This window comes from Lissotriton vulgaris, chromosome 6, assembly GCF_964263255.1.
Source record: "Lissotriton vulgaris chromosome 6, aLisVul1.2, whole genome shotgun sequence".
Lineage (NCBI taxonomy): Eukaryota > Metazoa > Chordata > Amphibia > Caudata > Salamandridae > Lissotriton > Lissotriton vulgaris.
In genome coordinates, this window is record NC_141694.1 from 1758126261 (window position 1) to 1758152202 (window position 25942).

A 25942-nucleotide genomic window follows, 5' to 3' on the forward strand; every position below is an offset into this window, starting at 1 on the left:
TCTCTTCTGTTTCTCAATCAACAGCCCTTATTTCCTTCCAGAACCTTCTGTCTCGTGCGGGGAACTGGAGACCCTTGGAAAAGAGACTAGTTCAGGTTTCGTCTGTCTTTCTTTCCTGTATCTTCTCCTGTTCTTTCCGTACAAGCCTTGTGGGATGTCCTTTCCATTTCTGTTCTTAAATCCTTAATGGAAGTGGTACTCATAACAATTGAGACAAGTAGAATAAATCATTAATTTCCAGGGGGTCCTACTTTTCTGACTTATACATCTATTCTCTGCTCTTTACTACTTTTAGCAGTACTAAGTATGTGGTTAGACTTTCTAAGACATACTTTTGGGAGTTTCCTTCACTCCAGTGCCCCAAATAAATAACGGAAAATCCATAGAAAAATCTACTCAAAAGAAAACAAAAAAGAGCTGACCATTAAACAACCTTCTTCACCGCCTCCCCCTGTTAGTAGGTGTTGGAAACGGCCCTTTCTGTAGGGTTGTCCTCAAACTTTTTGCCTTCCTCCTCCTACTTTTTGTTGAATTCGTTTTTATTGCTCTAGGAGTCTGAGCACTTTACTACAGCTAACTTGTGCTAAAATGCTTCTGCTCTCGCCTTAAAACATAGCAATATTGGTGCATCTACAATTGGCAATTTTCAATTTCTAATAAGTCCCTAGTAAAGTAGTACCACATGTACCAAGGGCCTGTAAATTAAATGCTACTAGTGGTCCTGCAGCACTGATTGTTCAACCCACTTAAGGAGCCCTCTGAACATGTATCAGGCCTGCCATTGCAAAACCTGTGTGTGCAATTTTAAGCTGCTATTTCAACCTGGCAAAATAAACCTTCTGCCAGGCCCAAATATTCCTTTTTAGGTCTCGCCTAAGCCAGCGAGCATGCGCTGCTCTGCAAGACTTTTTGTAAGAGGCTTCAAAAATCTGACCACACGCTTGTGCGTGTGTTTTGTTTTTGTTCACAGACTATAGGGCTTTAAGTGTGTCTTTCTAAGAAAGACAGCATGCAATTGGGCAAAGGCGGGTGCATGTCCCACCTTTGCTCTGCCCACGGCCTAATACTTGCGGTTACCCGCACGGGCGCCATCTGTTTTGAATTATTGTACCCAGACACGTGCGCGATAATTCAAAACACATGGCTCACTGTGGGCACCACTTGCGTGCTTGTTAATGTTAATGTTAATGTTAAGAGACATTTATTTAGCGCACTGTCACCATGAGTTTCCTGGCGCTGATGGGATACTGAGATTGGACAGTAGGAATTTAGTGAGGATAAGGGAAGAGCAACGTTTTTAAGGATTTCCTAAAAGAGAGAAGGGAACAAGAAGTCTTGAGTGAAAGTGGGAGAGAGTTCCACAGCTTAGGGGCCAGGTGAGAGAAACTGTGACCACCAGATTTAGTGAGTTTGAAACGGGGGACGACTAGGAGCTGGAGGTGGGTGGACCTCAGGGTGCGAGGGGGACAGTAAGGAGTGATCAGGGACTTCAGGAAAGCAGGGGAGGGACCGGTGAGAGCCTTGAAGACCAGGCAGTGGACCTTAAAAGCAATTCTTTCATTGACTGGTAGCCAGTGGAGTTGATGTAATAAAGGTTGGGCCGACTGCCATCTGGGGATTTTAAATGCAAGTCTGGCGGCCTGGTTCTGAACAATCTGTAGCCTGGACAACTGGGATTTAGGAAGGCCATGATATATAGAATTGGAGAAGTCCAGGCGGGACATCACCAGGGCTATTAAGACTTGTAACAAGGCTTCGGGAGTCAGGAGGTGGGCAACTTTCCATATCCTGTATAGCTGAAACATACAGGAGGATGTTACCGCGCTCACCTGGGCCTTGAGAGTGAGCCCAGAGTCAATGATGACCCCGAGACTCTTTACACAGCCAGCAGGAGAGGGAGGTGTACCAAGCTCAATAGGCCAATACTGGGGGCCCCAATAGGGGGCACTTCTCCCAGGAAGGAGAAGCTCAGTTTTGCCAGGGTTGAGCTTTAGTTGATTTTGGTTCATCCAGTGCTGGATGTGTGTCATGGCCGCCTGAAAGTTGGTAACAGCGTCAGGGGAGGTGAGGGGGAAAATAATTTGCAAATCATCCGCGTAATTAAACACGGTAACATCCCACCTACCTAAAGAGTGAAGGAGAGGTTGAAGGTACAAATTAAAAAGAAGGGGGGACAAGGAGGATCCCTGAGGGACCCCGCAAGATGACGAAACGCTGGTGTCGCTGAAAGGACCCAAACTAACTGCCTGAGATCTCCCCTCTAAAAAGACTTGACCCAGGACAAAGCAGGCCCACAGACTCCGGCGGACTCGACAAGGCCGGAGTAAGATGTTATGGTCCACCGTGTCGAATGCCGCCGATAAGTCAAGTAGGACTCATGCCTGGGGTAGTCCTCTGTCAGCATTGCATCTGAGGTTATCCAACACGGCCAGAATCACAGCCGGTATTTTTTCTAAGCAAAATCACATCAGGTATTTCCTTCAGCTTGGGCCTACAATATTAAGCACCATACTATAATATTGCGCTTATTTGCATAGATATACACATATAAAAAGATAGCTGTTATCTATAATTTCTATTAGAAATACAATTCCACGTAACTTTTTGTGAAGAAAGATTATGGTATATTACCAACTTCAAATTCTGTCTCATTTGTTTCAACTCTGTCATCAACTCACATTTCTCAAAGCATTCTCGTTGCCCTGAAAGCAGAACTGTTTGATACTGTAGCTACTCCTACAGCAAGTCCTTCTTTTGTTTTTATCATCGTGGTTGCAGTGATTCGCTCGGTGACAGTGAGCTTTTCTTCAGTCCTTCTTCAATGTCAATCCTTGTCCACAGCACCATAGGCACAGTAAGGGTAGAATGGCGATGTCCTGGTTTCATGCAGCACTGCGAGTGGAGGGCACCCACCTATAGTCTCAGATGCCTGCATCTTTTCCCAGTCCTGAATGCCAAGAAGAAGACCCTGCTGATGAAGTTCACCTCCAAGACCAAGTAATCTTTTTTCTGCTTGACCCATCTCTGCTGCTAACTCTTTTTAGTATCCTTCGCTGCCTACCTTTCACTTTCGTATTTTGTATGTATTTCCAACTTAGTGAGCCTTCCAAACTGAAATAACTATACTGATTTGTGTCACTTGCCCACATTTTCAGATCTCTGTTTTTATTGTGCATTTTGGGACGGTTCGTCCTATTTCTCTCAATTTAAAATAGGGAATGCAAAGCAAAAAAAGCTGGACTAGGCAAGGTATTCACAACTTAAACAAGCATTGGCGTAGCCAATAGGTCTCACATATGGGACATTATAAGTGTTTACTTATTCAACAGTTGATGTTGCACCAAGGATATTGTGCCTCATAATTAAATACTTATAAGGCCCCAAAGCCGAGACCTATTGGCTATGCCAATGCTTGTATCCATTGTTTTGAAAACCTGCAAGCGGTGCATAAACACACGGTTTGTACGTATAGTCCTTGCTTACGAGAAGCAAGGTTGGCAGTAAAAGAGACTGCCAGCCTTGCTTCTCATAAGCAAGGATTATATGTACAAAGTGCTTGTTTATGCACAGCTTGCAGGTTTTCAAATGCATAAATAAAAGGTATTGTCATTTAAAATGCCAATAGCTCAAACTCTTGTAAATGTGAGACCTACTGCATTGCAAATGCTTGTTAATACATGTAAGTCCCTCCTGGGGTAGACCCTGGACAGGCCTGAGAGCAGGGTGCAATGTATTTAAAAAGTACAGCATGTACTTTTAGGTTTTACATGCCCTGGTAGTGAAAAACACTTAGATTCATTTTTCACTACAAAGCCACTCTCTCCCATATGATAACATTAGAGTTGCCTTATTACATTTTATATGTGCAATTTTCAAATGGGAAGAAATACTGGTTCATGTTTTATGTCTCTGGAATCCTAATTTAAAATCCTAACTTATGGTGAAGTTGGATTTTAAATTAGTTCTGAAAATGACACTTTTGTAAGGTTGGGATAAACAAAATAGAGAGCAAGGGTTTTATTAGGGGCGAGTCCTTACCCCTGAGGTATAATCAAGTAAACAACGAGGACTGGCCCACTGTGTTGGGGTGTTGGAATCTAGTTAGTATTCCATGTCACCTGTAAGCGTAGCTGTATCAGCTGGGCACAAGCAGTCTTTGTTTAAAAACCCCTGTTAGTTAAGAACTATGTGTTGCAACTAGTAGTAAAAAAATTATGATTACTCAGTTGACTTAGTTACGGTCTACAGATTGGGACAAGCTTGGAGAACAAAAGAAAAACAGAATAAGAGCGATCTTGCATGGAACTATGATGAAGGAGTACCTCAACAACAAAATGGCTCCTAAGGGACTTTTGGTTACCAATGCACCACGCATATTCCTAGAAGATAGTGTATTTAGAAAGGAATGGGCACAAATAGCCTGGCACTGCACTCATGATTGGGCTATCCTCATCATCAAGACAGCGATGCGCCTTTCTGAGGCTTTACTAATTGAGATCCAAGCCACAGAAGCTCACATCAAGGCGACCGTCACAGGTTATAAAAAGAAGCTCGATGAGTTTAATAAAGAGCTCAATGAATATAAAGAGAATCTTGCGCAGTCCAAAGTAGCTAAATTCCAGAAAGATTTGAAGAGATGGTCCTATGATAAAACCTATCCCTACGCCAGTCAAGATTATGCCCCACCTACCCGTACTAATGATGACCCCGACACCTCAGTGGACTCAGATTCTAGCAATTCGAGTACTGAGAGTAAAGGGAATAAACAACGAGGTAGAGGTCGAGGGAAACAAAATTACAACCAATATAATCATCAATGGTTCCCTTACCCACACCAAGGCCCAGGAGGTTTCCACCAGAATCCCTTTAATCAACCTCCGTTTCCACCGCAATTTGGTTGGAACCCACATTTTGCCCCCCCACCACAACAATTCCCTTCAAACATGTATCCACAGCCTTTTTTAGGTTTTGGCCAGAGAGGCAGGGGGAAGAGAAGAACAGGCAATCAGGTACACTGGGGCCCCACAGAAACCGTGGGGGACAACACACGGAGCAAGGCGCAAGAACAGAGAGCAGGACCGAGCAACCAACAAGTCTGATAACAAATCTTTCAAAAGTCCCTCTATCCACTGACGAAGTCGCAGTGTTAGAAAAGGGCCTTGGGTTTATACCCAGCCCCAGGTTGGACCGTTTCAAATTGAAATGTGAACTGGGGGAATTTTTTAGAAAACTCAGACTAAAATCTTTCTTTGAGCAACAAAATACACAAGCCCAAGCACCTTTGAGTGACACTAATTTCAAAAGGAAATCTAATTTCAATCCACCTACCCACCTAGTACCTGCCGACATTATAACTTTTGAACTAGCAGTATCCCGGGAGGTGGAGAGTTTGACTGAGCCTACTACCTTTAAAAACTTGACAGCAGGAGAATACAAGGCTATCAAATCTCTACAAGAGAACCAGGAAATCGTAATCAAGAGTGCCGATAAGGGGGGTGGCATAGTAATTCAGGATGCCACAGCCTACGATGCAGAATGTAAGAGGCTCCTAGGGGATTCTAACAGCTACACTGTGCTGCACCAAGATCCTTCTCCTTTCTTGAAAGATGAAATTCTTGAGTTGGTCTCTACTGCGGAAAGAGATGGTTACATTACTAAACATGAGGCCGATTTCCTCACCACCTCCGAAGAAAAAATCCCGTACTTTTATACCCTTCCCAAAACACATAAAAACCGTACACCACCGCCGGGTAGACCAATTGTGTCTGGGATTGGGTCGCAGTTGGAACCCCTCTCTAAGTACTGTGATTTCTTCTTCAAGCCCTTGATTCAATCTACTAGTACTTATATCAAGGATACGAAAAGCCTCCTTTCAATGTTACTTAATGTAGAACTTCCAGAAGAACCTTGCTATTTGGTGTCCTTAGACATTGAAAGTTTGTATACATGTATTCCGCAGGATGCAACTCTAAAGGTTTTGGCTGACATCTTAGACCAGACCACATGGTCTTACAACACCTCCAAGACTTTTGTGATTGATTGTGCCACATTGGCACTAAAACGGAATTTTTTCCAATACCGAGATACCCTTTATCTACAGAAGACTGGCACCTCGATGGGCAGTACCTTTGCCCCCAGTATAGCGGGGTTGTATGTTTACAACTTCGAAAAGATGCACATCCTGTCAAACACCAATCCCTATACTCTCAATGTTATCCTGTGGCAGAGGTACATTGATGATGTGCTTTTAATCTGGAAAGGGACAGAAGAGAGCCTACTATCCTTTTTTGACTGGGTCAATACTTGTGACCCCCACTTGAGATTCACCCACCAGTATGATTCTAGATCTATTACCTTTCTAGATGTCACACTTACAAAATCTGGTAATCGAATAACGAGCAAGACATACTACAAACCAACAAGTAAGAATAATCTGCTCCATTTCTCCAGTTTTCACCCGCGATCTTTACGCGAGAACCTCCCCTTTGGCCAATACCTACGTTTACGTAGAAATTGCAGCAATCTGGCTGACTTTAACAAACAAGCGGATGATCTAACACTAAGATTGGAACAGAGAGGTTACCCTAGTAAAATCCTACAAAAAAGTAGAAAAAGAGCAAGAAATAACAACAGGGAAGCGCTCCTGGAGGACAATAACAAGGAAAGTGAATCTGAGGTCCCTTTGACCTGCGTAACTACTTACAGTAACATTTCCAACTCTGTAAGTCGTTGCATTGGTAAGCATTGGCAAATCCTAACGAGTAATGGCAGAAAGTGGCAGAAACCATTATTTTCTTATAAAAAAGAAAGGAGTCTGCAAGATGCCTTGGTACATACCCGTCCAAGAGTTAATCAACCTAAACAGGGTGCCACCGTTCTGAATGCTTGGGGTTTGCCTCCGGTAAGCGGCCACTTCCCCTGTGGGGGATGTAGCGTCTGCCACTTAACATCACCTAAAAAAACACTACAACTGGAGGAAGGAAAAACCTGGTACCTAAGGAATCACACAAACTGTAATTCATGTAACGTCATCTACATGATTACATGTCCTTGTGGTCTTAGGTATATAGGGATGACCACGCGAAAAATCAAAACAAGAATAGGAGAGCACCGCAGTAACATCCGATGCGGCAGAGCCACTACAAAAATGACCACTCATTTTCTGGAGCTAGGCCACTGTGCTAATGACGTCAAGTGGGTGGTAATTGAACAGCTGAACAACACCAATGAAAATACACTGTTCGAAAAGGAGCAGCGTTGGATATATCGTCTTTCCACGCATATACGGGGCCTCAATGATGAAATCCCCTGGGGATCGGTAATGCGCCGGTAGATTACCCACTCACTGTGACTATCAGTCTACTGCCTCTGACCATTTGCCTATCAGTTTCGACACCTTTTGGTGTTTTGATTGTTTTTTATGGAAATTAGCCAATGCCCCACCCACTTACATGATACATGCAGTAACCCCTCTGCATTTTGTTCCACTCACAATATAATGACAATATGATATATTCATTTAACTGGGAGCATGAGTACATATCGTTATGGTTAGACTGGGCAGTACTACGCAATCACGCCGTCTGTCCTTTAGTTTGGGGTGCCCTCTTCGTGGCTCCACTGCAATGATCGCTCTACTCCATGCACATAAATAAACCGGCCCCTTTAAAAAATACGCGATCACACGGGTCACGTGATCGGCGTCACCGTCTGGGACGCATTGCGCGTTTTCAGCGTTTATTTAGAAATCGGAGCTTTTTCCGCGCTGGTACACACGGGCGGCGGATGTGGCCGTCTGTAGGTGGCAAAGCAGGGAGCCGTTTGGTGCCAAGTAAGTCTCTTTTTAGCCCACACGGAACGCTATTCTTGCCAGTTAATTACTCCTAACTTGGATAACACGCTATAACGCGTCTTTGTAAACAATTCTTTCCAGTGCCCAAACGTGAAGATTCCTCCTGCCGCATTGCCCATGGGGCACTTTTTCAGTAAATGATAAGTAAGTGTACACCTGGGCTTACCTCTTGTGGAGGATTTTGTGCTCTATATGCCATTTGCAAGTGTGTGTTTTTGTGTGTTTTCAGTTGTTCTTTCCGAGTTTTCAAACTCACTCGTTTTTTTCTAAGCACTGTTTTTTATAATGCAATCTCATTTCCTCTTTACTCTGGGTATCTAATGCCTGTTAAGATAAAGTAATATCTTTGTCTACAGTTTAATGGAATGGTGGACATACCGACACAAGTGGGTCCGCTTTGGTGTTTTGAAGGTGCAATTCTCTTTCTTTCTGAATGCGGACACCTTTGACATAAATAATCAGGTGCACAAGTTTGGAGCTTTAATAGGGTAGAAGCATATGTTTTTTGTTCCAAAGTTGATATTTTACATTCTGATCTCTCTCACTTTTCCCATCTACCCTTACAGATCCAATGGTGCCTCCTCTAAAAAGGAGCCTATAGCAACTTGGGGAAGACTTTCCTACTAAGTGCTGCGACAAATTACAGGTCGTATCATCAAGTGACACTACTCCCTGTATCTGTGCACTTTAGGGTGCCCAGAACAGTGAGTTGACTTTTAATCTTGGTCCTGACGAATGCCGAGTGAACTTAGCTCAACTGGCAGAAACATGTTGACCGTTTTTTAATAATATTTTCTTTTCACTTTTCAAATGGGACTTTGTGGTTCAAACTTGCACAACCCGGTGTAGTCCAGAAAAATTAATATTTTTCGATCACTGTTTTTAACAGAGTCACAGCTACCCTCTTATTAAATAATTTTGAGGAGTAGTGCGTACTCTTTTTAGATTCACTTTCACTTCCCTAGCGATAAAAGGGACCCAATGAAGACAACTGGCTACCAGTGTTCCACTGGGGCCTGAGGGTCCTTTTAGCTAGTTCTTTGAACACGTGCACTCTATCTTTTCCAACTGACAATAACAGCCTTGTCTAATAACTTAGCGGTTTGTAGAACCAACTTTGGCTAGTAGAGTTTGTCTGTTGTAGATACTAACACTCTCCTGTTGTTTGAGTTACTTGGCAGTTCAAACATGAGGAGAAATCATATCAAGGAAAGAATGCTTTTAGCTTAAGTAGACCATGCCAGTATAACTCCCCTCCCCCTTTGGGGAAATTGCGGTCGCTCACTGCCTTCACTCTCTTAGGCAAATGCATGGGTTCATCTGGAGCCCTACCACTTTCAAACTTCTCCAGCCGCCACTGGGCACCAGGTTATAAAAGAAGGACCTCAGTCACTACCAATTCAATACACTTCTAGATCTGCAAATTCTCTGCCTCAAAGAAGGACAGCTGTGTTGCTGAAAGGACTGTCACTCTGCTGAACTGCTACTCTGAAGGAGCTGCTTCGTTGCTGTGCTCTTGCCTGGAGCTGTGCTCTTGCCTGGAGAGGAAGACCTGGAGCCCATCTTGAACTCATGACATCAGAGTGACTCAAAGGGCTAGTCTGCTGGCCTCCTGATCAGAGCCTTGGGACATACTGGGCTCCCAACAGCTCCAGGATCCATCTGCAATGAGTTCCTGAACCCCAAGAGGTGCCCCTATGGTCCTAAATCTATGGTGTGACTCAGCAGGTTCTTAATTCAAGTTTTTGGGATCTTCGCAAACAGGCCCATTCGCCCTGGAACCGTGGCACTCACACTGAAAATCAAGACGAGCCCCCACAAGTCTGTCTCTTTACATGGCAAGCATCGATCATCACAGAGGACTGCCAGCGCAACATACCACCCCATGATGCCGGGCCTGCTCCTCGCGCCATGCCGACCAGCGATGCTCTCCTTGCTCCCAGCAACTTTTTTCACTTTGAACGGGACTCTTGGCACAAAACTTGAAAAGGTAAACCAGAAACTGTATGGTGGTGGGCGTAGTATTTTGACTGTGATCCGTCCAATGCAACCAGATAGCCGAGGTTGGCGCTTTTTTTTTTTTGCTTTTAGGCGCTTTATAGCAGTTTCTTTAAAAAATCATATCTCTGGTTCAACTGATTGGATTTTTGTCAATTTGATTTTGTTTTATCTATTACAATTTGCTCTATTTGTCTAACCTGGATTGGGGTTTCTTTTATGCGGGGGTATCACTATTTTACTGTTTGAAGGGTTGTACAAATACTTTACAAATTGCCTCTAAGTTAAGCCTTAGTGCTCCGTGCCAATCTAGCAGCGGGTTAAGCACAGATTAATTCGGGGGTTGCTTGTGCCTTACCCTGACTAGGATTGTGGTTCCTTCTTGTCCGGGGCTCACACCCCAATCGACCCGTAACCCAATTTCTAACAGTAGAACTCGTCCATTTCAGCATACAGCTGCTCAGCTGACTAAGCCACACTCCCAGGTGAGCGTGGATTGAGCCGAGTGCCTCTTCGGGGTCCCGCAGTCTTGGATACAGCAGCTTATTAGCAGGCCTCCTAGTGTCTCCTTTGCTTCGTCTTCTTCACCTTCTCCCTCAGTGATCCCCCTGACACCGCCAGTACTCTGGAATACCTGCCTCAGGTCCGACATGCCTGCTCCTCCTGTTTGTTTCTTTTTCTGTCTCTTCTCCTCCATTGTCTGACTTCTGTCCTTATACTTCCTGTTCTTCTTCCTGTGGAGCAGAGGGAGTCTTTTTTCTATTTCTCCTGTCTCTTGTCTGTTATTCCTTTCTAATTTGTGGAGTGGAGTTGTGGTATCTCGAAAGCTACATGTACGTGCCCTATGTCCTCCTCGGTCTCGTCACACAACTACTCATAGAAACCTTTTAAGTAGATCCTTAATGTTTCAATTAAATTTGGGTATGGAGGATCTTAAGATCTGCTTTATGTGCTTTACAAATGCCTGCCTTCACAGTCTATTAGCTTTCCGCTCTGTCTCTGTCCACACTATTATTGTATTACCCAGTGACAAGCAGATAATGACGGTACAGGAGGACTCTCAGATTCTTCAGATCTGACCATCTTCCTTCCTCTTGTAGCCTCAGAGACCATATTTAGCCAAAGCTTTATCTATTCTTGGGTCCTTTACTGCTGCTAGTGTGTCTATGTATCTAAATCTGCTTTTCTGCTTGTGAATAGATGGCACATGTACAGGTACATAGATAAATATAGATCAATTAAAGAAAGTGACCACCATGGGCACCTATTTTGCTCATATGTCTAGCTGTGATAACTTAATCGACACCCATCTCTGTCTTTGCCATGACACTATTTTTCCTGACACAATAGTTATACTTTATAAACAAAGGAGTGTGTTTTGGTGTGTGTAGCCACCTCGTCAGTCCATTTTTCTGGTATCTGCAGTATATGTCCTGACACTGTAATTACACCTTAAATCAGGGGTCTCCTACATGTAGCTCTGGGGCTATTGGTAGCTCTCTAGTACCCTAGAAGTAGCTCCTGTTACATTATGAAAATCAGAGAGTCTAGCCACATTGAATATGGCAGCACTACACATCGCCGGAAGCAGGGAGTGTGTTATATACTGTTATACATGCATTGTATCTTATCCAATAATCCTCTAACCCTGCCATGGAATTTCACGTGCAATTGAAATTCCCCCCATCATTTGTAGTTATGATTCTGTGTGTGACTGTTTCTCTGGCCAGCTTGGGTTGTGGTCAAGACAGCTGCAATAAACTACAAGGAAAGTTTACCAGATGGACGTTTCGCCCAGTTATTTATGACAACTTTTGGCATGGGGGTATTCAGCAGTCGGGTGATCACACAGAATCCACAGAGTGGTCCCTCTTCAGTTCATGACAAAATTCATGGAAGTGACAGCGCCGTGAAGTGGCGTTGGAATGGCTACCACCTTTGCAAAGATCTGGAGCAATTGTTATGTTATGTTATGTTAACAAGAATTTCTATAACGCACGTACACCGAGAGGTTTCATGGCAATTCAGCACTTGTTGAGCAATTGTTGAGCCGGAGTGTTTCCTGACCGCGCTTAAGCATGCAAACCCCCTTCCTCTGACATGGGGCAAGGTCCTCAGAGGCAGCTTCAGCCAACTACTGACAGAAACCATCATCAGTGTCAATAGTAACGGTGAAGGTATGAACAGTTTCAACCAGGATTACAGAAAGCTCCTTCGCTCTTTTTTAATTCCAAGCCTGGAACAACTGTCTAGCCACATGCATGGTTGGTTGGGGATCTTCTTCAAACATCCAACCAAACCGGATAAGAAAATGGTCAGACCAGACCACCTCCTGGGGTTCTTGAACCAAGATCATATAATTAGAGAAAATAAAAAATGGTGTGTCTTGCTTGGTGAGTGGGGGTAGTCACAACCTGGGACAGATAAAGAGAGGTCAGCTTCTATACCAAGGCAGCCGTTGATCTGTCTATTGCCCTGTCTATCTGGGAAGGACATTGAAAATTCAACTATGGTAGAGACACTTGCAGCCCGCTTTACATGCTCATTAGTGAGCAGGCTCTAGAATCTATCAAGAGTCAGTGCTCCAAAATTGGGAGGGATCTGGCACTCAGGCATATGGCGGTGGAAGAATGATGGTATGTAGGAAGGATAGGGAGGAAAGACTGGATGACCCAGATTGAAACTGAGCCATCCGTTTACTATTTCTCAATCAGGTTAGCTAGCTGAGGAGGAAAGCACTTCTTTCCTTTATGCAAAGCTGGAGGCCTAAATGGGGCTGGAAGATTGAGAGTCACTTAAAATGCACTCAATGTTTTTTTTAATGCAGTTTAATGTCTTTGATTGTTTTCACGTTGTCTTTGTTGTTAATAATTTTATAGCGGGGGAAATAGAATTCTGAGGATCGAAGGCCTAGCTCATTATAGACACCAGCCAAGACACTGAAGTTTAAACATCTTGATATATCTCTCTTATGACCGTTTAACTGCATTAGCAAATCCATCCATGGCACTTAACAACAACAACAGGACCAAGATATGTCTGCATCTTTGGGATAGCCACTATGATATCACTGCTCTCCAGGAAACACCTTGGAAGCAAGGTGAATATAACATGATTCACAGATCCTATCACTTAGGATTTAAACCCTCGGACAAGACAAAACTTAATGAGGTGGCACTAATCTTCCTAGATACACTAAGCTTTAAACCTCTTTCTCATTAATCTGAAACGGAGGGTAGGTATATCATAGTAACAGGTCTGCCATAGGGAAGGAAACTCACTTTGGTCACAATTTATGCCCCAAATTCGAATCCAACTTTTTTTGTCATTTCTTCATAAAATAGGATGTCTAGCAGTCAGGGACCAAATAGTTTGGGCAACTTTAATTCGGTGTAGAACCCAACCAGGGTAGGCTTGAAGGCTCTGCTGGTAGTTCAAGAGCGCTCTGTAAAAAATTCAACTTGTGCTAAGAGATATGGGTCAGAGAGACCCATGGAGAGAGCAGCATATGGTGCACGAATCGACTATGCACTAGGTAATAATGCTCTAATGCTCGTGGTATGTGATACTACAATACATCCGATAATGAGCTAAGACTATGCCCAATTGCAATAACGCTGACAAAATATATGCCCCTAACAGTGGCTGGATATTTCATCCAGGAGTGCGGTTTTGAAAGTGGAGCTATATCGACACAATGTCGATTAGTTTCAAAATAAGCTGTTGAGTGAAACTAGCCCTGCTTTGACTTGAACATCTTCAATGTGGTCATAAGAAGTAGGTGCATAGGTGCCCTAGTCAGTATTAACAAAGCAGAACGAGTGCTACTAGAGGAATCTCTAGGACAAGCAGGAAAAGAACACAAATAAAACACAACGAGACACTCCACCACAAAGTGATGACCCTAAGAGACAATATAAACACAATAGCCACTAATAAAGCAGGACTCACACTCCTTGGACTCAAAGCACATAATATCACAATAAAATGGGTACACAACTGGTGAGAAACCTTAGACATAAGCTAGAACAGTGATTTTTAGGTCAAGCATTCGACACCTCTTTTATTTACTTTAGTATATACTTATTATTATATACGTATGTGTATGTACTATGTGGGCTCGGGAGATCAGCCCTAGAACTTGTCTGCTTCCGCTTAGGGACTTTTTTCTGTTCACCAGCCTCAATTTAACTGTGTTGATAGAAAACGACCAGCAGAGGTCAGTAAAATACCAGAACTTATTTCTGCAGAGAGACTTTATTTTTTTGGGCAACTGCCTCTATTTAACTTTCTTGATAGAAAACGACCAGAAGAGGTCAATAAAATACCAGAATTATTTTAGCATTCTCTAGATTCCAGTCCAAGGAAATTGTCTTCCACGAGCACCCGTAGACAATAATATTTTTCAGTGATATCACCACAGAAGGTCCTGATTTTCTATTAAAAACAGAGCTTTGGACTATACCATTTCCCGCTAAAAGGCAATATTTATCTCCATGTGTTCCCATTCCTGGTGTGTCACGCAGTTTGGTGCTTACTTTCCCTCCATGATAAAGAACAGTAGATGTTTCAGCACCCAGGCTAATGTGCTGCATAGCTAAATACATATAAGGTCCCAAAGGCGAGACCGATTGCATTGCAAAAGCTTGTTAATCTACTGACCACACTGGACCCTCAAAAATCACTACAGGAAGTCAGGGATCCTTGCCTAAGCAATTTTATAATTTGAACCTCAAAAAAACCGAACAAAATGCAAAAAAAGCAAGCATCAAATACACAAAATTTAAAATATTTCACTTAACTCAAAAACATATGCAAAAATCAAAATTCAAATTTTTATCTGAAGGTTTAGTTTTACTTCTAAAATGCATGCTCTCTTTTTTGTATTTACTGGTGCTTCAATTGGGGCCACCTACTGTCCATACCAGATTCATTTTGCTATACTTGCGCTGCTCCCACAAATCAAGATAAGGATGTCAACCTAATTTTTAGCCTCCAATTTTAAATTTCTTCTCACAGAGCTTTTCCAAAATTTCAATTTTGCTTTTTTTATGCATATAGGTTTTCCTAATCTGTTACTAACATGTAATTTTCTAAATAGTTACGCCCCCCCTGAGTAGGTATTGAAAGCCCCCAGGAGACCATGAACAACAGGTTAAGAATCTTTGAGCTAGAGCAAAGCTACCTTGGGCACAGAAATCTCTGAGGCGGAGAAATTGGAGACCTTTAGTAATTTCTGTGTATATCTGAATTCTCACAAGAGACAAAACAGCCACCAAAACCTGCAAGAAGTCACCCTCGAGTGGTTAACAGAAAAACAGAGAGAGAATTTGGAAGAACCATGATCCTACCAATTCTTTGGCGCGGACAACGGGGCGAGATGATGCTGCAAACAGTTGAGACTGCCAGAGCTGCCAACTCACACTGTGCCACCATGTGTCACACGATATCTGCTCCAATGACACTGTCACCAGGCAAGAAGCCGATATCACACAGTGGGACCAAAGACGAGCTGAAAAACACTTCGCAGAGTGGTTTTCCAGATCGTTTTTGGAGGCTCAGGGCAGATGTCCATTAGGAAAGAGTAAAACACCCCAAGACAACGGCGGCAGCCTTAGCAGGCTTTTTCTTTTTTTTTAGGAGGGGGTATTGGCAGGGGTGGGGGCAAAGTGGTGCCTCTCAGGTAGCTCTCTGCAATAGTTCCCGCCCCTCCAGGGCCCTAATATCTTCTCACACCATGAAGTATTTTTGTAAGCTGGCAAGAGAGGTCTGGACTGCCTACAATGCTTTGTAGTGTCTTCTTCTCAAGAACTTGCTGCCAATGGAGAGGCTGAGCAATGCCCTTATGGAAAAACACTAAGGGGGTCATTAGGATGTCGGGCGGATTGCCAGCCTGGCGGGGGCAATCCGCCTGACATCCTCATTCGTTCCCCCCCCCACCATATCAGTATGGCGGGGGGACCTCGGCGGACGGAAAGACCGTCCGCTGCTTTTCCGCCCCGGTCGCCTTGCGGCCGGGGCGGAAAAGGAATAATATGGTGGCGGTGTCTATCAGACACCGCCAGCCATATTACAATGGGCATTTTACAATGCCGATGCCGCCACGGTAAGGTATGCGGTCTTCACTCTGGGGACCCCCTGCAGGCCCCCAGAGTGAAGGAGAGGTGGGCGCTGCACACGGGGGGTACCACTGTCGCTTTGTTTATGCAAATGCTGGAATGCATTTCTAGCACTGTGGCGGGCGCTGCTGAGAGCACCGCCTGCCACAATGCTAGAAATGCAGGATGTGTCCGCCACTGTGGCGGGAACATCCTAATGCCCCCCACGGGACCTGCGCCCTTATGGCGGGCGGTCCCAATCCCCGTCAGGATGGCGGGCGGGCAAAGTCCGCCTGCCATCCTAATGACCCCCTAAGACCTTGAAGCGATTGGGGCTCTTTGCTTGATTTTCTGTAGCAAGATATCCCTAGATCAAGCTGTCCCACATGGCTGGACAATTTGAATCTGTTTCACTATTGATAAGGGATCTTGATTTGAGACGCTGTTGATGCTGTCTCTCAAATAGACGCTTAAAACAGAAGCTAAATATTATCTTATTTCCTCGCCATGCACTGCTTATTACATTAAATATTACATCACTCTTGACATGTTCTATGATGTCATTGATAACCCACGATGGTCGCGCGGGAGGAGGGGGGGTTAATGTAATTTTTTTTAAAGATAATTAAACTTACCTGGCTGGGTCCCGCCTTTTCTCCGCTCTCCTTTTCTTCAGGAACAGGAAGCAGAAGCAGACAGACAGGCAGGGGTTGTGATTCCCTACATGGAGAAAATGCAGAACGCGCATGACTGGTTTGAGGCTCCAGAGAGCCGACCAAACCAGTCATGCTCCCTCGGGAGTGGGCACACCACTCCTCCCCTGCCCAGGTCTCCTCGTAGAGCAACCCGGCCCACCCGCCTGCCCACAACCAAACACTTCTGCTCTCTGGCGGTGCGATAAGCAAGAACATAAAATGGTAGTTTGACCATTTTATGTTTCTGCTTCTCGGCAGTGGGGCGACGCTCCTCCGCCCTAGTGGAAGAGCTGCCCGTGGATTTCTGTAACAGATATATATTCTCGCCAAGTTTAATTTTAAAGCGGGCGAGAGCCATTGGAAAGGCTGTAGGGTACAGCAGTGTTAATCAAATGAACTCATACAGACTCTACCCTCCAGCCCTACTGCATAACCAGTTGTCTATCACGTATCAGCAGCTTTCCTCATTGGAAATCGCTTCTGAAAAGCAGGCACGGTTTAGGTGGGGGCAGCCATTTATATATCAGACAAGTGGCACGTCATGAAAGGCACTAGCTTGAAGACAACATGGCTTGAGGTTCTGGACAGTTATGCAACATTTATAAACTCTTTTTTGTCATACTTGTCATACTTTGTGTGACTGGCAAGAGGAAAGATCAGAATATGCCCATTCAAGTCTTGGCCCCTGAACTGTGGCTACTAACCAGTGCTAGTGGCATAAAATAGTTTTTAAATGTCAGCGCAGCCCTGAAAGAAGAATGAGGAATCCTTGCTGAGCACTCATCTGTCCATTACATCTGGAGCTGCCAGGCACAGTAAGGTGCCGCATGATTATAACAGCCCAATTTGGAGGCACAGATAGCTCCCCATCATAAATGGTAAGCAGCCGCGCAGAGCAGAGCTGTCAGCTCCCTGCATTGCCACAATTGTGATTAAACCTACACAGAACAGTATAGCAGAGGTGGGGTAGAGATACCATCACCATACAATCATTGGCCTCTCTGAGACGGAATACAAGCAATAAAAGCGTACACTTGTCTATGTAGCGCCCACATACAAGTGTGTTTTAAGCACCTCACTGCACTTATTCTGAAAGTCACTTTGGCATGTAAGTTCCAATTGTATGTGCAACTGGCTAAATGTACGTGCGTAAGGTATTTACATAAGGTGATTCAGATGGGGGCCTGAAAAGGTACTGGTTAGGCTCAAATGGAAGAATCGAAAGCCCCCTGGCCCTGAGAAGTCTGCCTTGGTTCCTTGTGGCCTTGCTTTATGCAGACACTCTGTCAAATAACGCTGGGATTTTAACAGACAGAAATCGTCCCTTGATAACCTGGCCAAAACATTAAAGTCAATAAAAACTGGAGTGCTAGTGAATAATGTGTGAAAATGCGGAAGAACTTTATAACTATTCTTAAAACTTTCTTTCATACATAGCGCTCCACGGAGCACGCCTTTTGGTCCCAAGATCTGTATATATCATCTGTTACTACTACCCAATTTAATGGTGCTCTCTTGAACAACCTCGGAAGGATGGCAGGCTTAGCTTGCATTGCATTGGAATTTGTGACTTGCAGAAAACCGCAGATGTCAGTGGCGAGCGTTACATCAACGAGTTATATTCCCGGCTAAATAGGCAAGTTTGAGAGATAAGAATGCTTGAAAAGAAATAAATTACTTACCTGGATCACTCCTGGCAGGTGGGATGGGGGGGAGGGGGTTCAATATCACGTTACAACCGACACTAGAGTCACAAAAGTGATTCTCCAGACCTGGAAACAAGCAATAGCTAATACCATTCGTAGGTGTATATGGGTTTTAAGATAAAGGGGGTGAAATAATTTACGCATAAATGAAAAGCAGTGAGAGAAAGCGCAAAGAAGCATTCAATGGAGGTGAGCAATGTCAAACCACATCGAACAACACTTAAGAATACATTGTTGGTGCTTTCAATTAATTCTTTCCAAGCCAATCAACATTCATGCTGTGGCCTTGGGGCAAGGTTCCAATCCAGTGACGTGGAAATCATGTTCATTATCAAACAACCACCTCTTGGCGTACAATGCATCCCTGTAGATGCCTCAGTGAAGGTCATGCATGTTCAGATCATAAAAGAAACCATCTTTAGCAGTCTTACAGCAGTGAGGCTGAAGGTCAGCCTGTTACTCAAGGTTCAAGGAGGACCTCTCCATTGTTTAAGGACATCTTCATAGCAGAGTACCTGAGGGGAACAATAAGGGGAGCTGCTAATGGTGTCTGAAGTGGTCCTGTAAATACTCAAAAGTGTGTGGGTGAACATGTGCCAAGCGGAGCGCGTTGTACCACAAGTGACACACTGTCTAAGACTCATTGTCCACCCCAAGGTCTGGTTGAATGTCTTGGACTTCTTTGCTTCCCTTTCATGGCTCATCCGATAAAGTGAAGTTCCCTTTTACTGTCGCTCCAAGCAGCCTTATTCTCTATGTTTGAGAAATGGGGCAACTGATAAAAGTCAGATTTTCCTAATTGATAATTTTTTCATTTTTATCTATGACTGTGGGGCATACAGGTCCCAGTCAGATTAAGTGTGACTTGAATGAAATACTTGTATCCTTCACTCACACCTCCATGGGCCTGTTGTGTACGTGCTGCACGTAAAATGACTGGTCGCAGGAGTCCATGGGTATTGTGAGTGTATGACTGCAGAGATAGGTGGGATCCATTTTGGAAGTCCTCGTAAAACATAGTACAAGATGGAGGCTGTGGTAGGGCTTCCTGACTGCAATAGAGAATTAGAAGGGTGTAGTATCAGAAGCTGCATTGTAGGAAGATGGAAAGATTAGATTAGATTAGATTAGATTAAATCTTATAAAGCGCTTGGTTACTCCAACGGAGTGTCCCCGTGCTAAGACATCTCAGTCTTTACAGAGAAGCCCTATCCAAAAACAACAGAGATTAACACCAGTCACCCAAAGTTGACTGAAAGAACCATGTTTTAAGTTTTCTACGAAACAGCACTTCACAGGGTTGCATCCTCAGCTCCAATGGAAACAGGACTGCTTTAGCATTGCAGCAGTGACTTTTGTGAGCAAGGGCCTGTACATCATCCTATCCTTCCATTTTCTGATGGTGGACATGGGTCAATGAGAAGGAGGGGTTCTCTTTTGTGCAGAGGGAATCTTCTAGGCAGATCTGCCCCTTTGTCTCTCCCCAGAGTGCTACTCCGGAAGGCTCATGACAGCCAGGCTCAAAGTCTTCACACGTCATTGTACTTGTGATTTGTCTGCTCTAGTTTGGAGAGAGCATTGTCGCTACCTGCTATAAGACATTATTGACACTGTGTATATTATATACGTTATTTGGTCAATGCAAGAATTCTTGCATATTGACTACCTGAATCCAGTGTAAACATACATACAGAGGACTATATTTTTCATACCTGTTTATGTATTTAGTAGTTAAACAAACAATTAGTTCTGTCGGGTAGGACAAATCTCTTTGAGAAATGCTAGTATATGCAAGCGACAAAATCAAAAGAACTCTCTGATACATACAATTGCAACTGAGAAATCAATGCTCTAGTTGACAAGACACAACAAATGATATAGCCAGGTATTGAATTCAAGAGTGTTTATATATAGAATTCAATTTTGTTTGTGCTGAATTACTTCATTCAGTGACAAAACAATCAGTACAAATTACGACCATCACATATAATTACAGTTCAGTGACAATTGGTGAAAAAAGTGCTCAAGTGTCAAGGTATATGTACAGTGAAAATCAATATATATAGTTATACAAAAACTGATAGGTAGGCCAATAACTAATTGATCTCCAATGAATCCTGGTGCTTTGTGGAGGAGTCATGGATTGTCTGGACCTAATTAAAGCGTCGACGTTTCGACCCTGGTGCGCCCCAGTTGGCGCACCAGGGTCGAAACGTCGACGCTTTAATGAGGTCCTCCACAAAGCACCAGGATTCATTGGAGATCAATTAGTTATTGGCCTACTTATCAGTTTTTGTATAACTATATATATTGATTTTCACTGGACATATACCTTGACACTTGAGCACTTTTTTCACCAATTGTCACTGAACTGTAATTATATGTGATGGTCGTAATTTGTACTGATTGTTTTGTCACTGAGGGCCATATGTATCATCATGCCAATTTGCGATTCCTAAATAGCGATTTTTAAGGAATCGCTATTTAGAAATCGCAAAATGGTATGTATGTAGGAAATCGCTTCTTTTTAGCGATTCCTTAACATTCCTAAATTGCGATTAGCAAATTGCTAATCGCACATTTCCCATTCATTTCTATGGGCCAAGAGGCCCATAGGAATGAAGGGGAAATTTGCGATTAGCAATTTGCTAATCGCAATTTAATCGCAATTTAGGAATATTTTCAAGGGTGTAGGGGTGTCACAAGAACAACCTGCTGCACCACTGAAAATGGCATGTGTGGGCATATGGCACACATACATGCCCTAAGGGCATGTATGAGCGTCATATGCCACCTTTGGATTTAAAATAAATTGATTTTTCAAAAGAATTCGCAACTTACCACCAACTAGAAGTTGGTGGTAATTTGCGATTCCTTATGGGCATTTTTGCATACATTTTTATTTGATACATTGCATTTAAGGAATCGCTAAATTTGCGATTCCTTAAGTGCAATCGCAAAATAAGGAATGGCAAATTTTGCGATTCCTTATTTTGCTGCGAAAATGTTTCATACATTCCATTTAGCAAATTAGCATTCGCAAAGGCCGAAATTTCGGCCTTTGCGAATGCTAATTTGCTTGATACATATGGCCCTGAATGAAGTAATTCAGCACAAACAAAATTGAATTCTAATTATAAACATCTTGAATTCAGTACCTGGCTATATCATTTGTTGTGTCTTGTCAACTAGAGCATTGATTTCTCAGTTGCAATTGTATGTATCAGAGAGTTCTTTTGATTTTGTCGCTTGCATATACTAGCATTTCTCAAAGAGATTTGTCCTACCCGACAGAACCAATTGTTTGTTTTACTACCAATACCCAGGTTCTGAGAGAAACAGGGTTACCCCTTTTTGTTTAAATATGTTTATGTATTTAGTCTAACCTATTTATATAAAAAATAACAATAAAAAATATTTTTGATACCAATGAGCAGAGGCTGTATTTATATGTCTTTGATATTGTTTAGGTCCACAAGTATTTTCATTGTTCCTATAATTGTGATACGTGCACCCCAGTTATTCTCCCTGATTTAGGAACTGTTGTCAGGGGTACCCCTTTTCTTACACACACTACCTACTATAAGAACCATCACCTTCGACAAAAGCTGTGTCGGAAGAAGAAAGTACTTTTGTAAGGAAACTGCTTCAAATTGGTTCTTGAACACCGACAGTGGGATCAACATCTCATGTCTGGAAAAAAACTTTAAGAGTGGGACCCAAACTTACCCACTTGGTTCCATTTCCAGTTTTATCATGACCGACCATTACTGGGATCCAGGCTGGTGTTCATGACAGTCTACCAGAGGTGAGGGGACATCACCTGAAGTCTGTGCCATCTCTCTGGAGAGAGCTGCTGGATTCTCTGCTGCTTTGGAGCCTGCCTGGCCTTCTTAGAGATGGCAGAGCGTGCCTGACCCTGCAGGGAGATGACTGCCCAAGCAGCAGGAGCTCAACCGCAGTGCCCAGAATGTGAGAAACTCCAGAAGAGTGGTGTGAATTGAGGGGTGCAGATCATGAGTCTAGAAATGGGTCTCTGGCCTCTTCATAAGTATTCTTGCCAAGCGATGTATGCATGCACAGCTGACAGCTTGAGACAGTGGCCATCAGCACTACCACAGCATTGCCCGTTGGCAAGAGCGAACCAACTTGCACTGCCTCTGCCAGGAGCTGACAGTGCAATCGGAGGATCTGTGATTAGCAACGGTAGGGGGCTTTTTCTTGTCTTTACCGTGGGACCACCGGGACCTGTGATGCTTCTTTGCACAGATGCCACATTCCTCAACGCACACTGGGAAAAACTGGTAGGTTGTCACCACCCCCTTTTCTGAATCGTTTTTGGCCACTATAGGTGTGGCAGGGTATCCTCAGACATGAGTCCCTTTCTCACTGCACCATCAGGATTCAAGCAAGCCGGGCCGACGACGGCTGAAATGCCAGAAACCGGTCCCCGGTAGCTTGTCTCCTTTCTGGTGAAGAATTGGCTTGGTAGTTTAGTCTGCCCTGTTCCCATGATACACTGGGCCAGGGACAGACTGATTTGCATATAGCCAGGTTCTGAGCTGGGATGGTGCAGTGAGATAAATAACGGTGATGGATCAAGCCCTGATCTTTGGACTGGGTAAGAGTGGTCTGCTTAATTCAGACACTCTGTTCATCACCACCCCCTTTTCTGAATCATCAGCACTACCACAGCATTGCCTGTTGGCAAGAGCGAACCAACTTGCACTGCCTCTGCCAGGAGCTGACAGTGCAATCGGAAGATCTGTGATTAGCAACGGTAGGGGGCTTTTTCTTGTCTTTACCGTGGGACCACCGGGACCTGTGATGCTTCTTTGCACAGCTGCCACATTCCTCAACGCACACTGGGAAAAACTGGTGGGTTGTCCACCTTCACCACAGCTATGAACTGTGGGCAGAACCACCCGCACTCCACATGCCATAGCGAGCTTGCACCGGTGACATCATCCCTCCGAGTCATATCCCATGTGACTATAACTCTGTAGCCCCAATCATGTAGAACCCTATTTTTGATTGATCTTACTATTTGTAGTATCAAGTTTTGGTGTATGATAAAGGTACTTCTCTTTTTCCATATAATGACAAAAAAACTGGACTGGACAGCATTTATTCCCTCTGCTCCCTAACTGTTTGATTTCTGTGTCTCTGTCACCCACATGATCTCCATGAGAAGCCTCTGGCTGTTGCATTCGGTGACCAGAGAGTCAAGTGCAGAAGGATGTACTTGGCAGCAAGTGTGCAGTAACATAGAGGTCAGGCACCAGGACAGGACATCAGTGGTGACAGGCCCCCAAATCCCACATTTGAGGTCCAGCAACCGATGCTTGAACCATGGCGTCGAACGGGTTCTGACGTGCTATGATGTATTTCTTTGTTGGTGGAGAGAGGTCATTCCTCTCTTCCAGTGTCCATTGCTTTCCATCAGTGGTTGAGTCTTAGACTGGTGATGGCAGATACATCTGCAGGCATCTTCTACTGTAATCCCCACCACTGCCACAGCAGTCACCAGCTGTGTGACACTCTTGGTTGGGCAGCAGTACTTGCCACCAGAGTCAGGCTTGACCTTACGCAGGGGCCACCCCTGGTGACTACTAGTGAAATGCGTAGTGTTTGTATTTCTAAAGCCAACTCACTTACATGGAGAAATGCAAACAGTATGATGAACCGTGCAATCAGGTTTTTTGGGCCCAAATGACATAGTTGATTGTGTGTCTAGGTGTCATTTATACAAACAACCACCTTCATTTACGAATTCAAGTTCAACTTTACCTCAATTTGCATCCATTAATGGAATTACTCACACATAAAATTAAAACACATTTGTCATTTTGGCAGGGTTGGGGTGTGGGAGATAGAGGAGACACCTACCAAAGTTTGTGAACACTCACAAACGTCGTTGTTTGTATTCACAATAGTTTCTGTGGAGTTCCCACCATGAATAAGGTCACAGAGTCCAAGGATCACACCGAAATTGCTGGGAGTTTGGACAGAGGGATTTCAACCCAAGAAAAATGTTTACACGATGGTAAAAAAAATGAAAGGAATTTAGCACAGTAAATGTGCTTATGCATTACATTTTTTGATTTGGACATGTACACCTGACAAATTTTCAGATGTTTAAATGTTTAGGTGTGCGAGTGCTCCTGAGAAGCCGCGACAGTCACAAGTGCTCAAAAGTTTTAGAACTCTTTGTGCCCAATTCACAGAGGTAATAATGCAACTAAGCAGAACTTACAAGTGCCAATGTCATCATCTATGAGTAAAAACAAACACTAATTATCCAAAAATTAGAATTTATATTTGTAAATTGATTCACGCAAATTTAACATTACACCACTAATTTGATATATGAGCAAATCTGATGCGCAGGCAGGGTTGTCGGACTTGCAGGATGGGGATATTTGCTTAAAACCAACAAACCTGTGAACTGATTATTTGGCAGCCACGTTCCAACATGGATAGAATCTGAGATTTACTCCTGTAAAGGGTTGGATGAAATCCTTATCCAGTGTGCGAATGCGGGGGGTGTTGCTGAATACTTTCCTCATGAAGATATATGGAAAATGTTAGCAAGGGCACATGCACGCATTTGTATTATTTCTTATGGGTTACATTTAAGTAATATATACGTGCGTCAGTGCTCCTGGAAACGTAGGTAAGTCACAGCTTTTCATGAGTTATTTAAAATTCCTTTAGAGTTAGAAAGAAACTCCAAATATAAGCATAATGCTACAGGAGTAGATATTGATTCATTTTTGCAAAATTAAGCACTGTGTGAATTCCAAAAAAGTCCTAAATTTGCTCCAAATACCTAAGTAACTCTAGAGGAGCAAACTTCTTCCTCCCTTTCTGAATGAGGCCATGGGGCACAGGGTCAGAGCTGATTTGCATATCGCCATTGTCTAACCCAGGGTGGTGTGGAGTGCAAAAAAACGATGGATTTGGGCCCAGATCTTTGGACTGGGGTGAATGTGTGACATTGATCCACATTCGGTCCATCACCTGTTTTGTTTGCAATTGCCGCCCTAAGTGCGCTGGGGATGCCCAGACGTGGGTCCCAGGCACTCCACACCACTGGAATCAAGCTAGCCGGGCTGATGAGAGGTGTTACCTCGAAACCGGTCCGGTCCTCGGATGCTTGATTCCGTTCTGGGAAGGACATGGCTTTTGTAGTTCGGACTGGACTGTTCCCATGGGGCACAGGGTCAGAGCTGATTTGCATATCGCCATTGTCTAACCCAGGGTGGTGTGGAGTGCAAAAAAACGATGGATTTGGGCCCAGATCTTTGGACTGGGGTGAATGTGTGACATTGATCCACATTCGGTCCATCACCTGTTTTGTTTGCAATTGCCGCCCTAAGTGCGCTGGGGATGCCCAGACGTGGGTCCCAGGCACTCCACACCACTGGAATCAAGCTAGCCGGGCTGATGAGAGGTGTTACCTCGAAACCGGTCCGGTCCTCGGATGCTTGATTCCGTTCTGGGAAGGACATGGCTTTTGTAGTTCGGACTGGACTGTTCCCATGGGGCACAGGGTCAGAGCTGATTTGCATATCGCCATTGTCTAACCCA